Raw genomic sequence first — 18014 nt, forward strand, 5'->3', positions numbered from 1 at the left:
TTAAAATGAATTATGTTTATTTACAGTTCTGTCAATTATAGCACTGAGCAGATAATCAGAATTATATTACATGACTCCTGAGTACTGAGCAGATAATATGTAGATAGGCTTAAATATAATGTGATGAAGGCTTAAATGTGCTGTGATGATATGATGGATGAGGGATATTCTTCAGATATCATGGGTAAATGAAACGTAGCGAATAAAACCTTCACTATACATTTCAAATATAATAAAGAGCATGTTTTACAGCAATCACACAAGCAGTTTTAATATTTTAAAGAAAAAATAACTCCTCCTTTTATACCCTCAGATTTTTTTCAGATGGGTGTTGTATAAATGGATAGGAAGATTTCTTTTTATATGTTTGCTTATAAAATGTTTTCTAAATAGTTCTAGAATTTTTTACATTGAAAATTTTCCATATGGTATTATAAAGAGACATTATTTCACTGAGATATTCTTTTAAATATGCAATTATGAATTATAAGACCATAAGTAATAAGAGTTGATTCAACATCTTAGTTATGAAACGATTAGGGGAATTTGCTTTAAAACCATGGTGTAAAGCTGGGTGGTAGGGGTGAAGGCTTTTAATTCCAGCACTCTGGAGGCAGAGGCAGGAGGATCCCTGTGAGTTTGAAGCCAGCCTGGTCTACAGAACAAATTCCAGGACAGCTAGGGCTACACAGAGAAACTCTCTGTCTTGAGATCTAAAAACCAACCAAGCAACCAACCAAACCCGTGTACCTACTTTATAAAGAACGTAGGCCCAGGTTGGCTGAGTGAGTCCGCACTACCGAGCATGTACTGTCCTTGGCATAGGACCCAGATTTGATTGCCAGCAGTCAGGTGGTTCACAGCCACCTAAGCCCCAACCTCACAAGTCCTACCTCACCAGTCCTGAAGCTTTCTTTTGACCTCCATGTACACTTGCACTCATACGTATACAGACACACACACACACACACACACACACAATTAAAGATAATAAATATAAATCTTAAAAATGTAGATGTCAGCGTAAATAGCTGACCTGCTAGAATATAGCTTAGAGAAAATGATGCATTCGTGAGTTCGTTGAGTTTTTTTCCTGCTTTCTGAATTTTGAATAATATGACTTAATCTTTACACAATTTAACTTTTATGTAGGTGTTAGGCAATGCCTGTTGTATTCTTTGAGTCACTTAAATTTTATTAACTACTCTCTGTGACTTTTGTATTTAAAGTGCTGACATAAAATGTTAAACCCCTCTATAAACAATACCTCTAGTTTCTTGGAGATGATAAATCCATCCATTGATTTCCTAATTTTATTATGTACACAGTCAATTGTAATCCAAGATTACAGCAAACAAGATGTTAATTTTTAAGACATAATCTATGTACATTTCAATTACAGAGCATGATGTTACAGAAGCACAGAATAAAAAGGAGTAACATTTGTGCTATCCTCACAGGAGCTGTCAATAAAAGATGTAATAGGGGATTTAGGACTCTGGAAATGGCCAACTAATTTATGTGAATCTATTTTATTTCAGCTAGAAAGGCCCAGCTCTCTCCCGGCAGTGCATATTGTGCAGCACAGGCTGCGTATACAGAGCCAGGCGGCTGCATATGGATAGTCCCTTGATATCATTCACTTGCTGTGTAATCTTATTATGCAAAGTTCTAATCTTCACCTAGAATGAATGCCTCTGGGTCAGAAGATAGTCATATCAGGGTTTTTGAGGTCATGTTTTGTGATCCTTAGCTTATTCTTCTAAGTAGGGCTGGGATTTAAAGGGTATTCCCCAGACACTAGCAGAGATAGACAGCAGACCCTGCTGCCTTTTTGGAAGACAAGACCAACATGAGGTCCCTGGTAGGATTAAACTTGATTTGTAGCTGTAGGATTTTTTAACAGATGTATTATTGGACAGGGAATAGGGGGCCACCAGCACAGCAAAATTGAATCATGACTGGCATTCTCAGGGAGTGTGCTGCCTGCTAAAACAGCAGCTGCATGTGGATTGGACTTCTTTCAGGTGAAGCGACTTCCAGTCATTTGGAAAGGATGGGATGAAAAGGAACCTTGGTGATAATTTTGATGTCTGCAAGATTTAGTACCAGTGTAATGGGATTATCGGTAACACCTTCACTGCAGAAAAAGCCACCTGGCGTTATAACTGGCAGCAACTGAGAACTAATCCTTTCCCATCTCTTGGATGTCATTCACGAAGCTCAAAGCGATTTCTGCCCTGCTAGCTGTGATTAATTTTATAAACAACAACAAAACCAGGTGATCAAGGCAAAGAATACATCTTTTATTGTAATATGTAGGTGTAAGTGATGTGACTTACAAACTCTGTAAAACATAAAACTGAGCATCGTATGGTTCAAAGTTTATTAAACTATCCAAATATAAAATTTGTTTGGTGATGTTTTATACTTTTTTAGTTGAGTGACCAAGTAATTGCTGTTATTAAAAGTTTGTATGTGATATTAAATATTAATTTAAATACTTTTTATTGTTTTAGACATGGGGTCATTATTGATATGATAAAATGTATATTAATGTAAGAAATTAAAAATAATTTGTTTTGACATACATTTTACCTGTTTTTAATTGTTTGAGTTGCTGATGACAAACATTTAATAATTTAAAATATATAATACATATTATGATATTTAAGTAACATTAGCTCAGACTGTTGATGAAATGGCTCTTTGTGAGAAATACATGATGTTACCTTGACCAAGACTGAGAATAGTTAATGCAGTGTTGAGTGGCTGTTTCTAGATATCAGTGGTTCTCAGTCTAGCTTTCTTTCATTCAGCACATGGAGTAGTCATTTGCTCTAGAATCCGTCCACTGCTTAATTTTTTAAAACATTTTATTTCAATCCAGAACCTTATCAAATACTTTGTTTGGAGGTGTTAATTGTTTTAATATTCTTCTCTTGATATTATTCAGAATAAACTGAGAGAAAATGAAGTGAAATTACCCCATCAGTCACCCAAACAGTATGCACCATAACTGCCAAGACAAGAAAAGATAATTAGTGTTGTCAGTGTTATGATCTCAGAGTGGTTAATTTAAAAATATTTATTCATAGGACTTGACTTTTATCTTTTTGTGCTTCTTGATCTAGTAGCTTTGCATTTCAAAAATAGATTATAAAAATGCATTTTAGATGTTTTAAACTTTAAATTTTAGCTGACTGTGGGTGACTAACATACCTTCATGATACTGTCCAAGTAAAGCACACTCACTCTTTAGACCCACCACTAGCATCTACGTGCACATAGTGCCTCTCATCTCCATATACTGTCTTTACTGGAAAGCCGTCAGGTAGAACGTAAGTGTGAATAGTGTTCGGCCCACTCTCCCTGCGAGCATGTCATTCTTGCTGGATTTGGTGTGACCAGTTTCAAGCTCCTACATTGTAGGTGTGCTTCTTCATTTTACTCTGAAATGAATGGGTAAGAAAGTCAACACTGTTTCACCTAAACTGGGTATTTTTATAACTGGAAAAATTATTTATTTAAAGTTTTAATATGAGAAAAAGGTATGTATGAAAAAAAGGTACTGAAATCTTTCTTTCAACATCATGAAATTACTTGTACAGGTCAGGTAGTTTACCACCATTTCAGATAATTTTCTGTTTTAGTTATTAATACTCTGATTTTTTTCTAAAGTATCATTTTTAAGACAAAATCTCAAAGTTTGCTTTTATTAAGCACAGCAGGAATTTGTAATTGTAGTCAAGCTATTTATTAAGAGGCTCTTCAGTCTCCTTTTCTTCTTCAATTTTAGATATCATTCATATTTTGTTATAATTTCTTTTTTCTTAAGGAAACCCAAAATAAGTACATCTTAATTAAATTCAACATGAGCATGTAAGGTCTTCCCAATGGTATCCACTCTTTTGCATGAATACAGTTTATTTGAATGTAGCACTCTGTTGGTAATGTATACATTTGATTCATCTTGAAAAGGCAGATGCTGGCTTGATTTGCAGCAGTGATGACACATGATAATGTATGTGAGAGTTGAGGTATTTTGCAAGACAAAATAATGGGATATAAGGTACAAGAAATGAGAGGGATATTTAAAGGGATGTTAGATTTAACAGAACAATATCCCAAACATTGCCCCTGCTGCCCATTCCCACTCCCTGCAACCCTCCACATAAAGTCCTTCCTCATCCCCCTTTATCCTCTGAGAGGGTGGGCCCTCCCTGGTGTGTCAAGTCACTGCAGGATTAGGGGCATCCTCTCCCACTGAGGCCAGACAAGGCCGCCCTGTTGGGGACTCCAAGGTCAGACTACAGCTTTAGGGACAGCCCCTCTCCAGTGTGGGAGGACCCACGTGGAACTGAGCTGCACATGTGCACTGTGATTGATGAAAGTGACTAATACAGTATGTTATAGACCTCAGAGCAAATTTTAACCAATGAGGAAAATTTCATAGAATCATCCTAAAGTTGACAGTTTAAAATAAATGGTTAAGTGTTATGTTTCTGAAAATATTGAGCAGGCTTCTATGGCCTCAAATGTCAGCACAAAGACCTTTTGGGCTTCCTTCCTAGAATTTGTTAAAACTGTATTTGCTTAAAAGGATTCATTACTAGGGTGAGAGCATGAGAATCTGAGTTATGATTTATTAATTTTGGTTGATATTCAATTGCGAGGTTATTTTGATGCTATAGTCAAAGTCAAAGTGCGTTCATTGCCTTCAACCTGAGAAGGATGCTGGATTTTTTTCCTCTTGAAATACAATAAAAAGGCTTAATAAAATTTTCATAGATTGTGGGATCTGAGTGTTCTGTATTTGTAGTTTTTGAACATGAGAAGAAAACTGGACAAAGCTTACAGTTGATTTAATATTTATAGATTTGGTCAATTCATGAGCAGTCCTAAGGGTGATTTTGCTATAACAGGAGTTTGAGTTGTTCTGGTGGAGAGGCTGCTGTGTGAACGTGAGTGACTGAGCCATTGAGCAGGGCATACCATGCAGCATACATGTATCTTGATGCCTTTTCTCTCTCCTTGTCAGAGTGACCTCTATTAGGACATAAGGGGACATATATTTTATGGTTGCTTCATATTCATCCTTGTATGGGAAAACGTGGCTTTTAAAGTAACTTCATATCTGATATGTCAAAATAACTTTTTTCTGGCCCAAATGAAAGTAAATACAGCAATAGTTTTGTTTCTGAGAAAGGGTCTCATGTATTCCAGGGTGGCCTTAAATTCCTGACATTGAACTCCTGCTCTGTTCACCTCCTGAGACCCACCACACCCTGCTCACTTTAGGCTAAGATTAACATTTTTATAACTCGCAGTAGGTCCTCTTCCTATATCTGTGCAGTAATGCTAACAAAATAATATTAATCATTGCTTTAGTTGGCTTTCAAAATGCCCAGAAACCTGTATACATGAAGATTTCTCCCCAGTGTTTGATACAAAAATACCTTCTCAAAGAATTCCATATCTAAGTCATCATTTATGGACCAATTTTGCCTTTGGAAAGTCTGAAATTACTCAGTCTGTTTCAGCCCTTTGGTCTTCTAAACACTCAGTTAAAGGAATCTCTTAACGTGTGTCTGGCTTCTGCAGCTCACTTTGTTCAGTTTTTGTTGCCAATTTTACTGTCAGGTCCAACTCCTCTTTTTTCCCTGTCACTCTTTATTCCCTGTATCTGATAGTTACCAAAACAGTTCTATCACTGTAAGTGAGAGAAGGATAGCATTGGAGGAGAGTGCAGGGCCAAATGGCTCTGTATGCTCTGAATTATGGGAATAGTTCTCAAAATCTCTGTCCCTGGCTTTCTTCATCTGTAAAATGAGATGCCTGGTTGTAAGTTACCTCTGTAAAGCAATTACAGCAGTGCCTGGCACAAGCAAGCGTTGCTGCTTAAGGACTTGCTATTATCTTGATGCCTGGCATTTTCTCATATAAATGTATATAGCGATTAACTGTGTGCTCCAGCATACTTACACATCTCTTATCAGTAATGTAGAATAATGTGGAAAGACACCAAGCTTTGCTTCCTTCAGACCAACATTACTTGAATTTTGCTATATTACTAGGGAAGATCATTCTGTATATCTCTTGCTATATTAAGTGACAGTCACCATTTATGAACACTTGTTTTTCTTAGCTTTCCCACTAATTATTTTAGTAAATATGTATTTTTAAATGAATTGATTCAGTATCTTAATGACATAAATTTTTATGTCATTAGTTTGTAGAACATAAAAATATGATAGGGAATAAAAGATACCATTTTTTGTTTCTTAGGTAGAATTAGAATTTTGAAGCACAGCCTTCAAGGCACAAGCCTGTAATCCCAGTTACTTGGGAAGTGGAAGCAAGACATTTGCAGATTCAAGGCCGGCCTGGGCCACAAGGTGAGTCAGGTCCAGCCTTCCTCAACAAATTAGTGAGAATGTGCTTCAAAGTCAAAGATGTTAAAGTATCTGAAGTTATGTGTACCTCGGGCTGTGTGCTTGCCTAGCGTGCTTAGCTCCCTAGGTTTAGGTTTGAATGCTCACTCTCCCCACCTCCTCACAACACAGCTAGGCTATAGTAAATTATGTAGCATATAGTAGTGAAGCCTACTGAGGCTAGATGTGGCCATTAACTTCCTTGAGAATTGATAACAGTGGCTTTCAAATGTTAATTTGCTTTAGTTCTTTTTTTTTTTTTTTTTTTTTTCTCGGAGCTGGGGACCGAACCCAGGGCCTTGCGCTTCCTAGGTAAGCGCTCTACCACTGAGCTAAATCCCCAGCCCCTGTTAATTTGTTTTAGAGTCACCTGGAGGACTTGTTCATGTAGAACACTGAGCCACATTCCCAAAATATGTGGTTATATCTCTTGGGCTCACCCCCAGTAATCTGTATTTATATTTCAAAAGTTTGCCAGTTGATGCCATTTTCTGCTTTGGGGGATACACTTGGATAATTTCTAGGTTTATGTCTTAGTATCCTGATGGGATAAGTAGACTAATAGCCCTCTAAAGACCTCTATTTCCTAATCACTGAACCTGTGGACACTTTATTGTTCATGGTAAAAAGATTTTGAAGATAGGATTAAAATAAAAACATTGATCATCATAGATTACTGTGAGATGAATATACTTATAAGTGTCTTTGTAAGAAAGAGAATGGGGAGGGACCATTGAGTGGTGGAGAAATGCAGGGTTTTGAGAGTGAAGGGAAGGAACTGAGCCAATGAATGCTGGTTTTTACCTAAAACATCTGGAAAGGACTTAGAGCCTTGTTAACACCTTAGTTAATCCAGTGAGGTTCATTGTGTAGTTCTGACCTGCAGGCTGTGAGGTTATATACTTGTACTGTTTTATGCTCTCAACACCACTTATATGCTAGTAACAACACATCAGTAACTAATCCTTAGCTTACTAGTTGACTTTGTGTCAGGAATTCTTGATTTCAGCTCATGATTGAGGAAACAAAAACAGGTGAGACAGTTGCTAGCTCACTTTTTTAAAAGACTGAAAAGCTACCAACATCTGAGTCCCTTCTCTACACTTCCAGTCTGGGACTGAGATGAGGGAATGGTGTCATTCACAATTGGCATAGTTTCCTACTTCAATATAATCAACACAATCTTCCACAGACATGTCCACAGGCTAGCCTAACCTAGACAGTCCCTCATTGAGAATCTTAAGTGATTCAAGATTGTGCCAAGTTGATAAAACTTAACATTGTATAGCTAGGAAGCCATGGGAGCAGGCCTGGAACAACAGTGGGGTCGAGGGGTGTCCAAACCCCAGAAATCTTATCCTGAGATTGGCAGGAGCAGAATTGCTGCCCCACGCCCCCAGGCCTGCACATCTCAGCATATGTAGTCTGGGCCCCTGATCTTTGCCTCACCATAGGAGGTTATATAGCTGGTAGCCAGGTTAAACTTCCTTTCCCCTTATAAGGTCACACCTAGCAGCACCTGAAATTCCTATTCATGCAAATAAGGCATCCCCAGCAGCTTGGCCTTGGCCAATGATGCACACTCCCCAAAAGTTTAAATAGCCTTTGTGCCCCCAATAAATGAAACCAGGTCTCAGAAGCTGTCTGTTCCATGGTGTGTGTTCCTTGCCTATGTACTCACCACCAAACAAGATCTTGCCTCCACTCGCCCACCTGACTCCCTCCAGTCCAACCTGGTGGTATAAAATGGGTCTGGCTACCCCAGGGGTAGAAGTGAACATGGGGCTTCAAACCAACCTGTGCTCTATTCTTTTCTTTCCTTCAGATTTCTGATACTTCTTGTTTCCTTCATTGTCTACCTGTTTTCATGTTTTAGTTCCCAATTTACATACTGGTTCACTTCATCTTTTCTTAGGCTGAATCTAATCTTCTTAGTAAATTTATATAATAATTTATATTGATTTTTATTTTGAGGCAGTCTCACTGTGTAGCACTTTTTGGCCTTATATTCAAGATCATCCTGCCTCAGCTTCACAAATTTTTGGATTTTGAGAGTATTTCATAACATGCTTAAAATCTTTGACTCAATCTCATTTAAAGGTATAATATCCTAATTATAAAAGTAGACAAATGGCTTAAATGGTCATTGTTTTCAAAGATAGACAAATGGCCAATAAGCATAGAAAAATATACTTAACATTATTTATTAATTAAATGAAAATCAGTGGCACAGTTGAGATATCAATTCATGTTTATTAAGATGAAAATAAGAAAAACATGGATATTATGAGGTGTTGTTAAATATGTGGAGAAATGGAAATAATTGTGTATTTCCAGTAAAAGAAATATCCAAAAGGTTGCAGCTGTTTTGAGAAGCAGTTTAAGAGTTCCACTTAAAAGTTCAGCAAAGCATCACCATGTGGCCACAGTTCCACTTAAAAAAACAGAAAAAACTGTTTCTGACAGAACATGTGCATCAAACATTAAAGTTTATGTAAACAAAGTTTATGGAAACATTGTTGATAATTGGAAAAAATCACCATCTAAAAGTCCTGATGAGTTGATAAATAAAGTCTGTTTTCGTTGGATTATTTATTGTCTCTCTCCTTCCTCCCCCCCCCCCCCCCATCTCTGTTGCTGACAGAAGCAACTTCAGGGTAAAATGGTTTGTTGTGGTTCACAGCTCAGGGTACTGTCTATCATGCCAGGGGAGTCATAAAGAAGGAACTTAAAAGCAGCCGGTAACATAACCCACAGTTAGGAAGCAGAACAATGAATGCATGGCATTGCTGCTTAGTCTCGTTCTCCATTTGTACAGTCTAGGATGATCCCCTCTGGGGACCTCTGTATTCATTTCTCACACTGTTAAAGAAATATTCTTTATAACTTATCCAGATTTGTAGTTGCTTTGTTTTTACTGAGAACATTAGCCTTTTGCAGCTACTGTCACAATGGCATTGAATGAAGTTCTTCTGCTTGACTTCTTGTTCAATACTGTCGTACCACTTTTTTTCTTTCTCTCACCACTGGTCTTATGATTCCCCCTCTCTCTGTATCTTTGGAGTATTATTGTCAGCTCTTGTCTTAGTTACTTTTCTATTGCTGTGACCAAGGTAACTTAAGGAAGAAAACATTTACTGGGGCTCATTGTTCCATGGCGTGAGCCCTTGACCATCATGGCAAGGAATGTGGCAATAGGCAGGAAGTCATGGGACTGGAACAGTAGAGGAGAGCTTACATCTTGATCTACAAACATGAGGCAGAGAGAGAGAAAGAGAGGGAGAGAGAGAGAGAGAGAGAGAGAGAGAGAGAGAGAGAGAGAGCGAGCGAGAGCATTCAAGTATGCCTTTCTCATTCAAACCTCCACAGTTCCCAAGTGTGTAATAAACTTGTTTATGAACTCGTGCCATCTTTTTTCCTCACTGTAGTTGTTCTCAACTATGATAATTCAGTATCTCAGGGGCCATAAAGAAGTGTTTGGAAACATTTTGACTTATCACAGATTGGAAAGAAAGGACTGTCGGTAGCTAGAGGCCAGGGATTATTCTTAAACTTGTAATTCTCAATTACAATTCTACCCTAAATAAGTTATCAACTCCTGAGATTTAAAAAAACAACCAAACAAACAAAACCCAAACTCTTTTGCTTGCCTACCTTAAACAGCACTCTTTTCTTTTTAGCAGCTATCAAATATTGATTGCTCTTCAGCCAGGGGTTATTAGTCTTTGTGCCTATGTCCCATTTCCATTCTGGGATTTTGTCTGGCTTGAACTTGCTCAGGCTCACACATGCTGTTATAATCTCTGTGATTTCATGTGTATTTCATCGCTGGTATGTGTGGAATCATGTATTTTTATGTAGTCATCCACCATCTCTGGATCTTAAAATCTTTCTATCCCCTCTTCTATGATGATGACTGAGCCTTGGGGAAAAGAGTGTGATATGATATGTATCTCTTGTGCAGGGCCAACCACTCTGTAGTCTCTTGTTTTTCCACACTGACCAGCTGTCAGTCTCTGTGTCATACTGTTTTCCACAAGAAATGTCTCTGATGAGAGTTAAGAGATGCATTAATGTGTGGATATAACAGTAGGTCATTAGGAGTCATTTTAATACTATCTCTGTTTGTTAGAATAATAGTACTAGGCTCTCCATTATGGCCTTGGAACTATGTAGACACAGACCGGTACTTGACGTGATAACAGACCCCGGTGACGGTGGCCTTCAATCTAAGCAGGAAGTGGTTAGTTATGTCTATGTCTCTAACATTTATGTCGCTATTGTGAATTACTCTAGCTCAGGGGTCACAGCTGGGTAAGATTAATGATCGCTATCTTCTGATAGCTTACACAGCATCTGAAATCAAGCCAGGGAGGATGGTCCAGGTCTACAAACACTGGATCTTTCCATGTTTTATGATATATGTGATTGGCATCTTCAGCAGTAAGGCCTTACTGCCAACTTCTGGAAGGTAACCAGGAGCAATGGCAAGATCCTGTGATGTCCGGTGGTCTGTGGGACTCCACTGGCCAGCAACTCCGTGAGAAGTAGCCCATTCCTGGCAGTAGGGTTTCTAATTTCCATAGCTAATTTTTTCTCAGATTAAATATGTATTATCTTCATGTCCATATCTATATCCCTCTTAAACAATATTAAGTTTTTATATTTTTCTTTTATTTTAAAGTGATATTTCACATGAATTTTAAATGTTCGATTATGCTACAAATCTGATTCCTGGAGCACCTCTTGAGCTTTTTGATATGTTTTTGGCACTTAGACGCACATGGAAGAAAGGACTCTGTTCCTGGAAACACACACACCAACAAAAGCTGAAAAACAAACTAGGTTCATAAAGTCTCATTATTTCTTTGTTCTCGGTTATTTCTGCCCTAACCTGGCTATAGCTGCTAATGTTAGTAGAAAACAGACCTTTATTTTAGTTACTATATTTTAGTTTTCTGTGGTTTACTGAAGAATATAATCCTCATTGAAAAAGGAATTTTTTTCCAATTCTTTGTCTAAAACCTTCCTTAGGTTTTAGTCTCACATACATCTTTTTATATATTTTACAAACATATAAAATTTAAGGTGGTTAACATGGTGCGTGGATTTTTTGGCCCCAAAAATGTAGGATGATGTCATTAGGCAGCAAGGCAGGTCCAGGATAAGGCGAAGCTTATCATTGGATAGCTGGTGAAAAGTTTTGGAAGGAGGGAGGAAGAGGAGGGGGGAGAGAAATCGAGATGGAGAGGACAGAGCAGGGTGATCCAGATCCAGGTGGACTAGGTCAGTTTTATCTTGTGTAGGTGGGCGGTTTCTATATTAATTGGCAGTGAATTTATTCTGTGGATGTATTGTGGATTGAGAATTTAACATTTAAATCTAGTTGTTAAAGACAAATTTCTAGAGCTTTGATTTTTACCAGTCTACAGGGGATATGAGCAAAGTTCCCTATGGGCAGAGAGGCAAACCTAAGAGAGACAACCTCTCTCAGTTCTGGAAACTGTGCTAGGCTACAGAATGCCTTGGGATAGATAGCACGCCATGGTGTCATGCTAGAAAGGCCTGTGGAATTCAGTGCGTGTGTGTCAGGCATGGTAACACCCCACCAAGGGGACAGTGTGTGAAAGTGGCTGGCAGGAAACAGCTGGAGCTCGTGGCTCCCACCAATCCCCTAGGAGTGGGAGCCGGTTCCACTGATTTTTACTTTTACTGCAACATGACCAGGCCTAACCTATGTAGCTAGCTAGACCTCCACTTATCTCATAGACTTGGTATGTGAGCCATCCATGATTCTTTCTTCTTCTTTATGATTTGTTTTCCCTCCAGATGTTCTCAAATAGACCAGTTTTGGTTCATCTCCATTGTTACCACTACATTACATGTACCAATGCATTTTACCTGCCCACTGCCCCATGCCCATTTCGGCTCTTATCCTCCACACAGTTCTTTCTCTACACAACAGTGAGAACAATCCTATACAATCCTAATACAATCAGAGCAATTGTATTATTCTGCTTAAGACTGGACAGTGGTCTCCTATTACTCTTGGAATAAAATCCGAATTTCTATGAGACTTCAATGGACTTTCCTGTCACTCTAGTATCATTTACATTTTTCATTGATCTTTTTCTGTTCAGTTCAGTCTCCTGCATACTGTTGACTTTTAATTTTCTTTCTTTCTTTTTTAGACTTTCATTTTTTTTCTCCATCTTTATTAACTTGAGTATTTCTTATTTACATTTCAATTGTTCTTCCCTTTCCCGGTTTCCGGGCCAACATCCCCCTAACCCCTCTCCTTCCCCTTCTATGTGGTATTCCCTTCCCCATCCTCCCCCCCATTACTGCCCTTCCCCCAACAATCACTTTCACTGGAGGTTCATTCTTGGCAGGACCAAGATCTTCCCCTTCCACTACTGCTCTTACTAGGCTATTCATTGTTACCTATGTGGTAGGAGCCCAGGGTCAATCCATGTATAGTCTTTGGGTAGTGACTTAGTCCCTGGAAGCTCTGGTTGGTTGGCATTGTTGTTCATATGGGGTCCCAAGCCCCTTCAAGCTCTTTCAGTCCTTTCTCTGATACCTTCAATGGGGGTCCCATTCTCAGTTCAGTGGTTTGCTGCTGGCATTCGCCTATGTATTTGCCTTATTCTGGCTGTGTCTCTCAGGAGAGATCTACATCCAGTTCCTGTCGGCCTGCACTTCTTTGCTTCATCCATTTTATCTAGTTTGGTGGCTGTCTATGTATAGGCCACATGTGGGGCAGGCTCTGAATGGGTGTTCCTTCTGCCTCTGTTCTAAACTTTGTCTCCCTATTCCTTCCCAAGGGTATTCTTGTTCCCCTTTTAAAGAAGGAGTGAAGCATTCGCATTTTGGTCATCCTTCTTGAGTTTCATGTGTTGTGTGCATCTAGGGTAATTTGAGCATTTGGACTAATATCCACTTATCAGTGAGTGCATACCATGTGTGTTTTTCTGTGTTTGGGTTAGCTCACTCAGGATGATATTTTCCAGTTCCCTCCATTTGCCTACGAATTTCATAAACTCGTTGTTTTTGATAGCGGAGTAGTATTCCACTGTGTAGATGTACCACATTTTCTATATCCATTCCTCTGTTGAAGGGCCTCTGGGTTCTTTTCAGCTTCTGGCTATTATAAATAAGGCTGCTATGAACACAGTGGAGCACGTGTCTTTGTTATATGTTGGGGCATCTTTTGGGTATATGCCCAAGAGAGGTATGGCTGGGTCCTCAGGTCGTTCAATGTCCAATTTTCTGAGGAACCTCCAGACTGATTTCCAGAATGGTTGTACCAGTCTGCAATCCCACCAACAATGGAGGAGTGTTCCTCTTTCTCCACATCCTCGCCAGCATCTGCTGTCACCTGAGTTTTTGATCTTAGCCATTCTCACTGGTGTGAGGTGGAATCTCAGGGTTGTTTGATTTGCATTTCCCTTATGACTAAAGATGTTGAACATTTCTTTAGGTGTTTCTCAGCCATTCGGCATTCCTCTGCTAAACAATTCTTTGTTTAGCTCTGAACCCCATTTTTTAATAGGGTTTTTTGTCTCCCTGCGGTCTAACTTCTTGAGTTCTTTGTATATTTTGGATATAAGCCCTCTATCAGTTGTAGGATTGGTAAAGATCTTTTCCCAATCTGTTGGTTGCCGTTTTGTCCTAACCACAGTGTCCTTTGCCTTACAGAAGCTTTGCAGTTTTATGAGATCCCATTTGTCGATTCTGGATCTTATAGCATAAGCCATTGGTGTTTTGTTCAGGAAATGTTCTCCAGTGCCCATGTGTTCAATATTCTTCCCCCTTTTTCTTCTGTTATTTTGAGTGTATCTGGTTTGATGTGGAGGTCCTTGATCCACTTGGACTTAAGCTTTGTACACGGTAATAAGGATGGATCGATCTGCATTCTTCTACATGCTGACCTCCAGTTGAACCAGCACCATTCGCTGAAAATGCTATCTTTTTTCCACTGGATGGTTTTGGCTCCTTTGTCAAAACTCAAGTGACCATAGGTGTGTGGGTTCATTTCTGGGCCTTCAATTGTATTCCACTGGTCTGTCTGTCTTTGTACCAATACCATACAGTTTTTATCACTATTGCTCAGTAATACTGCTTTAGTTCAGGGATAGTGATTCCCCCAGAAGTCCTTTTATTGTTGAGGATAGTTTTAGCTTTCCTTTTTTTTTTTTTTGTTATTCCATATGAATTTGCAAATTGTCTAACTTTATGAAGAATTGGGTTGGAAGTTTGATGGGGATTGCATTCAATCTGTAGATTGCTTTTGGTAAAATGGCCATTTTTACTATATTAATCCTGCCAATCCATGAGCATAGGAAATCTTTCCATCTTCTGAGGTCTTCTTCAATTTCTTTCGTTAGAGGTTTGAAGTTCTTATCATACAGATCTTTCACTTGCTTCGTTTAAGTCACGCCGAGGTATATTATATTATTTGGGACTACTAAGAAGGGCGTCATTTCCCTAATTTCTTTCTAGTCTTGTTTCTCTTTTGTGTAGAGGACAGCTACTGATTTATTGGAGTTAATTTTATACCCAGCCACTTTGGTGAAGGTGTTTATCAGGTTTAGTAGTTCTCTGGTGGAACTTTTGGGATCACTTAAGTATACAATCATATCATCTACAAAGAGTAATATTTTGACTTCTTCCTTTCCAATCTGTATCCCCTTGGTCTCCTTTTGTTGTCTGATTGCTCTGGCTAGGACTTTGAGAACTCTATTGAATAAGTAGGGAGAGAGTGGGCAGTCTTGTCTAGTCCCTGATTTTAGTGGGATTGCTTCAAGTTTCTCTCCATTTAGTTTAATATTAGCTACTGGTTTGCTGTATATGGCTTTTACTATGTTTAGGTATGGGCCTTGAATTCCTGTTCTTTCCAGGACTTTTATCATGAAGGGGTGTTGAATTTTGTCAAATGCTTTCTCAGCATCTAATGTAAGGATCATGTGGTTTTGTTCTTTCAGTTTGTTTATATAATGGATCACGTTGATGGTTTTCGGTATATTAAACCATCCCTGCATGCCTGGGATGAAGCCAACTTGATCATGATGGATGATTGTTTTGATATGCTCTCGGGTTCGGTTTGCAAGAATTTTATTGAGTATCTTTGCATCGATATTCATAAAAGAAATTGGTCTGAAGTTCTCTTTTTTGTTTGGTCTTTGTGTAGTTTAGGTATAAGAGTAATTGTGGCTTCGTAGAAGGAATTCGGTAGGGCTCCATCTGTTTCAATTTCATGGAACAGTTTGGTTAGTATTGGTATGAGGTCTTCTGTGAAGGTCTGATAGAATATTGCACTGAACCCGTCTGGACCTGGGCTCTTTTTGGTTAGGAGACTTTTAATGACTGCTTCTATTTCTTTAGGAGTTATGGGGTTGTTTAAATGGTTTATATGTTCCTGATTTAACTTTGGTACCTGGTGTCTGTCTAGGAAATTGTCCATTTCCTCCAGATTTTCAAGTTTTGTTGAATATAGGCTTTTATAGTAGGATCTGATGATTTTTTGAATTTCCTCTGGCTCTGTTGTTATGTTTCCCTTTTCATTTCTGATTTTGTTAATTTGGACACACTCTTTGTGTCCTCTGGTTAATCTGGCTAATGGTTTATCTATCTTGTTCATTTTCTCAAAGAACCAGCTTTTGGTTCTGTTGATTCTTTCTATGGTCCTTTTTGTTTCTACTTTGTTGATTCAGCTCTGAATTTGATTATTTCCTATCTTTTACTCCTCCTGGTTGTGTTTGCTTCTTTTTGTTTTAGAGCTTTCAGGCATGCTGTCAAGCTGCTGATATATTCTCTCTCCTGTTTCTTTCTGCAGACGCTCAGAGCTATGAGTTTTCCTCTTAGCACAGCTTTCATTGTGTCCCATAAGTTTGGGTATTTTGTACCTTCATTTTCATTAAATTCTAAGAAGTCTTTAATTTCTTTCTTTATTTCTTCCTTGACCAGGTTATCATTGAATAGAGCATTATTCAACTTCCATGTATAAGTGGGCATTCTTTCCTTACTGTTATTGCAGACAATCTTTAGCCCATGGTGGTCTGATAGCACGGATGGGATTATTTCTATCTTTCTGTACCTGTTGAGGCCCGTTTTTTGACCAATTATATGTACAATTTTGGTGAAAGTACCATGAGTTGGTGAGAAGAAGGTATTGTTTTAGGATAGAATGGTCTATAAATATCTGTTAAATCCATTTGGTTCATGACTTCTCTTAGTCTGTCCGTGTCTCTGTTTAATTTCTGTTTCCATGATCTGTCCATTGATGAGAGTGGAGTGTTGAAATCTCCTACTATTACTGTGTGAGATGCAATGTATGCTTTAAGCTTTAGTAAGGCTTCTTTTATGTATGTAGTTGCCCTTGTATTTGGAGCATAGATGTTTAGGATTGAGAGTTCATCTTGGTGGATTTTTCCTTTGATGAATATGAAGTATCCTTCCTTATCTTTTTTGATGACTTTTGGTTGGAAATTGATTTTATTCGATATCAGAATGGGTACTCCAGCTTGCTTCTTCAGACCATTTGCTTGGAAAGTTGTTTTCCAGCCTTTTGCTCTGAGGTAGTGTCTGTCTTTGTCTCTGAGGTGTGTTTCCTGTAGGCAGCAAAATGTTGGGTCCTCATTGCATATCCAGTTTGTTAATCTGTGTCTTTTTATTGGGGAATTGTGTCCATTGATTTTGAGAGATATTAAGGAATAGTGATTGTTGCTTCCTGTTATATTCATGTTTGGATGTGAGAGTATGTTTGTGCTTGTCTTCTCTTTGTTTTGTTGCAAAATGATTATTTTCTTGCTTTTCCTGGGTGTAGCTTGCCTCCTTGTGTTGGGCTTTACCATTTATTATCCTTTGTAGGGCTAGATTTGTGGAAAGATATTGTGTAAATTTGTTTTTGTCATGGAATATCTTGGTTTCTCCATCTATGTTAATTGAGAGTTTTGCAGGATACAGTAACCTGGGCTGGCATTTGTGTTCTCTTAGGGTCTGTATGACATCTGTCCAGGATCTTCTGGCTTTCATAGTTTCTGGTGAAAAGTCTGGTGTGATTCTGATAGGTCTGCCTTTATATGTTACTTGACCTTTTTCCCTTACTGCTTTTAATATTCTTTCTTTATTTTGTGCGTTTGGTGTTTTGACTATTATGTGACGGGAGGTGTTTCTTTTCTGGTCCAATCTATTTGGAGTTCTGTATGCTTCTTGTATATTTATGGGCATCTCTTTCTTTAGGTTAGGGAAGTTTTCTTCTATGATTTTGTTGAAGATATTTACTGGTCCTTTGAGCTGGGAGTCTTCACTCTCTTCTATACCTATTATCCTTGGGTTTGATCTTCTCATTGTGTCCTGAATTTCCTGTATGCTTTAGACCTGTAGCTTTTTCCGTTTTACATTATCCTTGACAATTGTGTCGATAATTTCTATGGAGTCTTCTGCTCCTGAGTTTCTCTCTTCTATCTCTTGCATTCTGTTGGTGATGCTTGTATCTATGGTTCCTTGTCTCTTCCTTTGGTTTTCTATATTCAGGGTTGTCTCCCTTTGTGCTTTCTTTATTGCTTCTATTCCCAT

The 18014-nt window shown here is 38.4% G+C and overlaps 1 protein-coding gene across 6 annotated transcripts in view; it reads left to right on the forward strand.

Annotated features, from left to right (window-relative positions):
* Window positions 1-18014, forward strand: part of Immp1l (inner mitochondrial membrane peptidase subunit 1) — a 64106-nt gene that overhangs the window by 11782 nt on the left and 34310 nt on the right. For 3 of the 6 annotated variants that reach the window (XR_015683428.1, XM_087654583.1, NM_001399643.1), the window contains exon 3: window positions 6289-6398. The exons of the other annotated variants lie outside the window; for them this stretch is intronic. The gene's annotated coding sequence lies outside the window, so the exon portion shown is untranslated. The remainder of the gene's footprint in view (window positions 1-6288; window positions 6399-18014) is intronic. 6 annotated transcript variants of the gene reach the window in all.

Source organism: Rattus norvegicus, chromosome 3 (assembly GCF_021556685.1).
Source record: "Rattus norvegicus strain SHRSP/BbbUtx chromosome 3, alternate assembly SHRSP_T2T, whole genome shotgun sequence".
NCBI classification, from domain to species: Eukaryota; Metazoa; Chordata; class Mammalia; order Rodentia; family Muridae; genus Rattus; species Rattus norvegicus.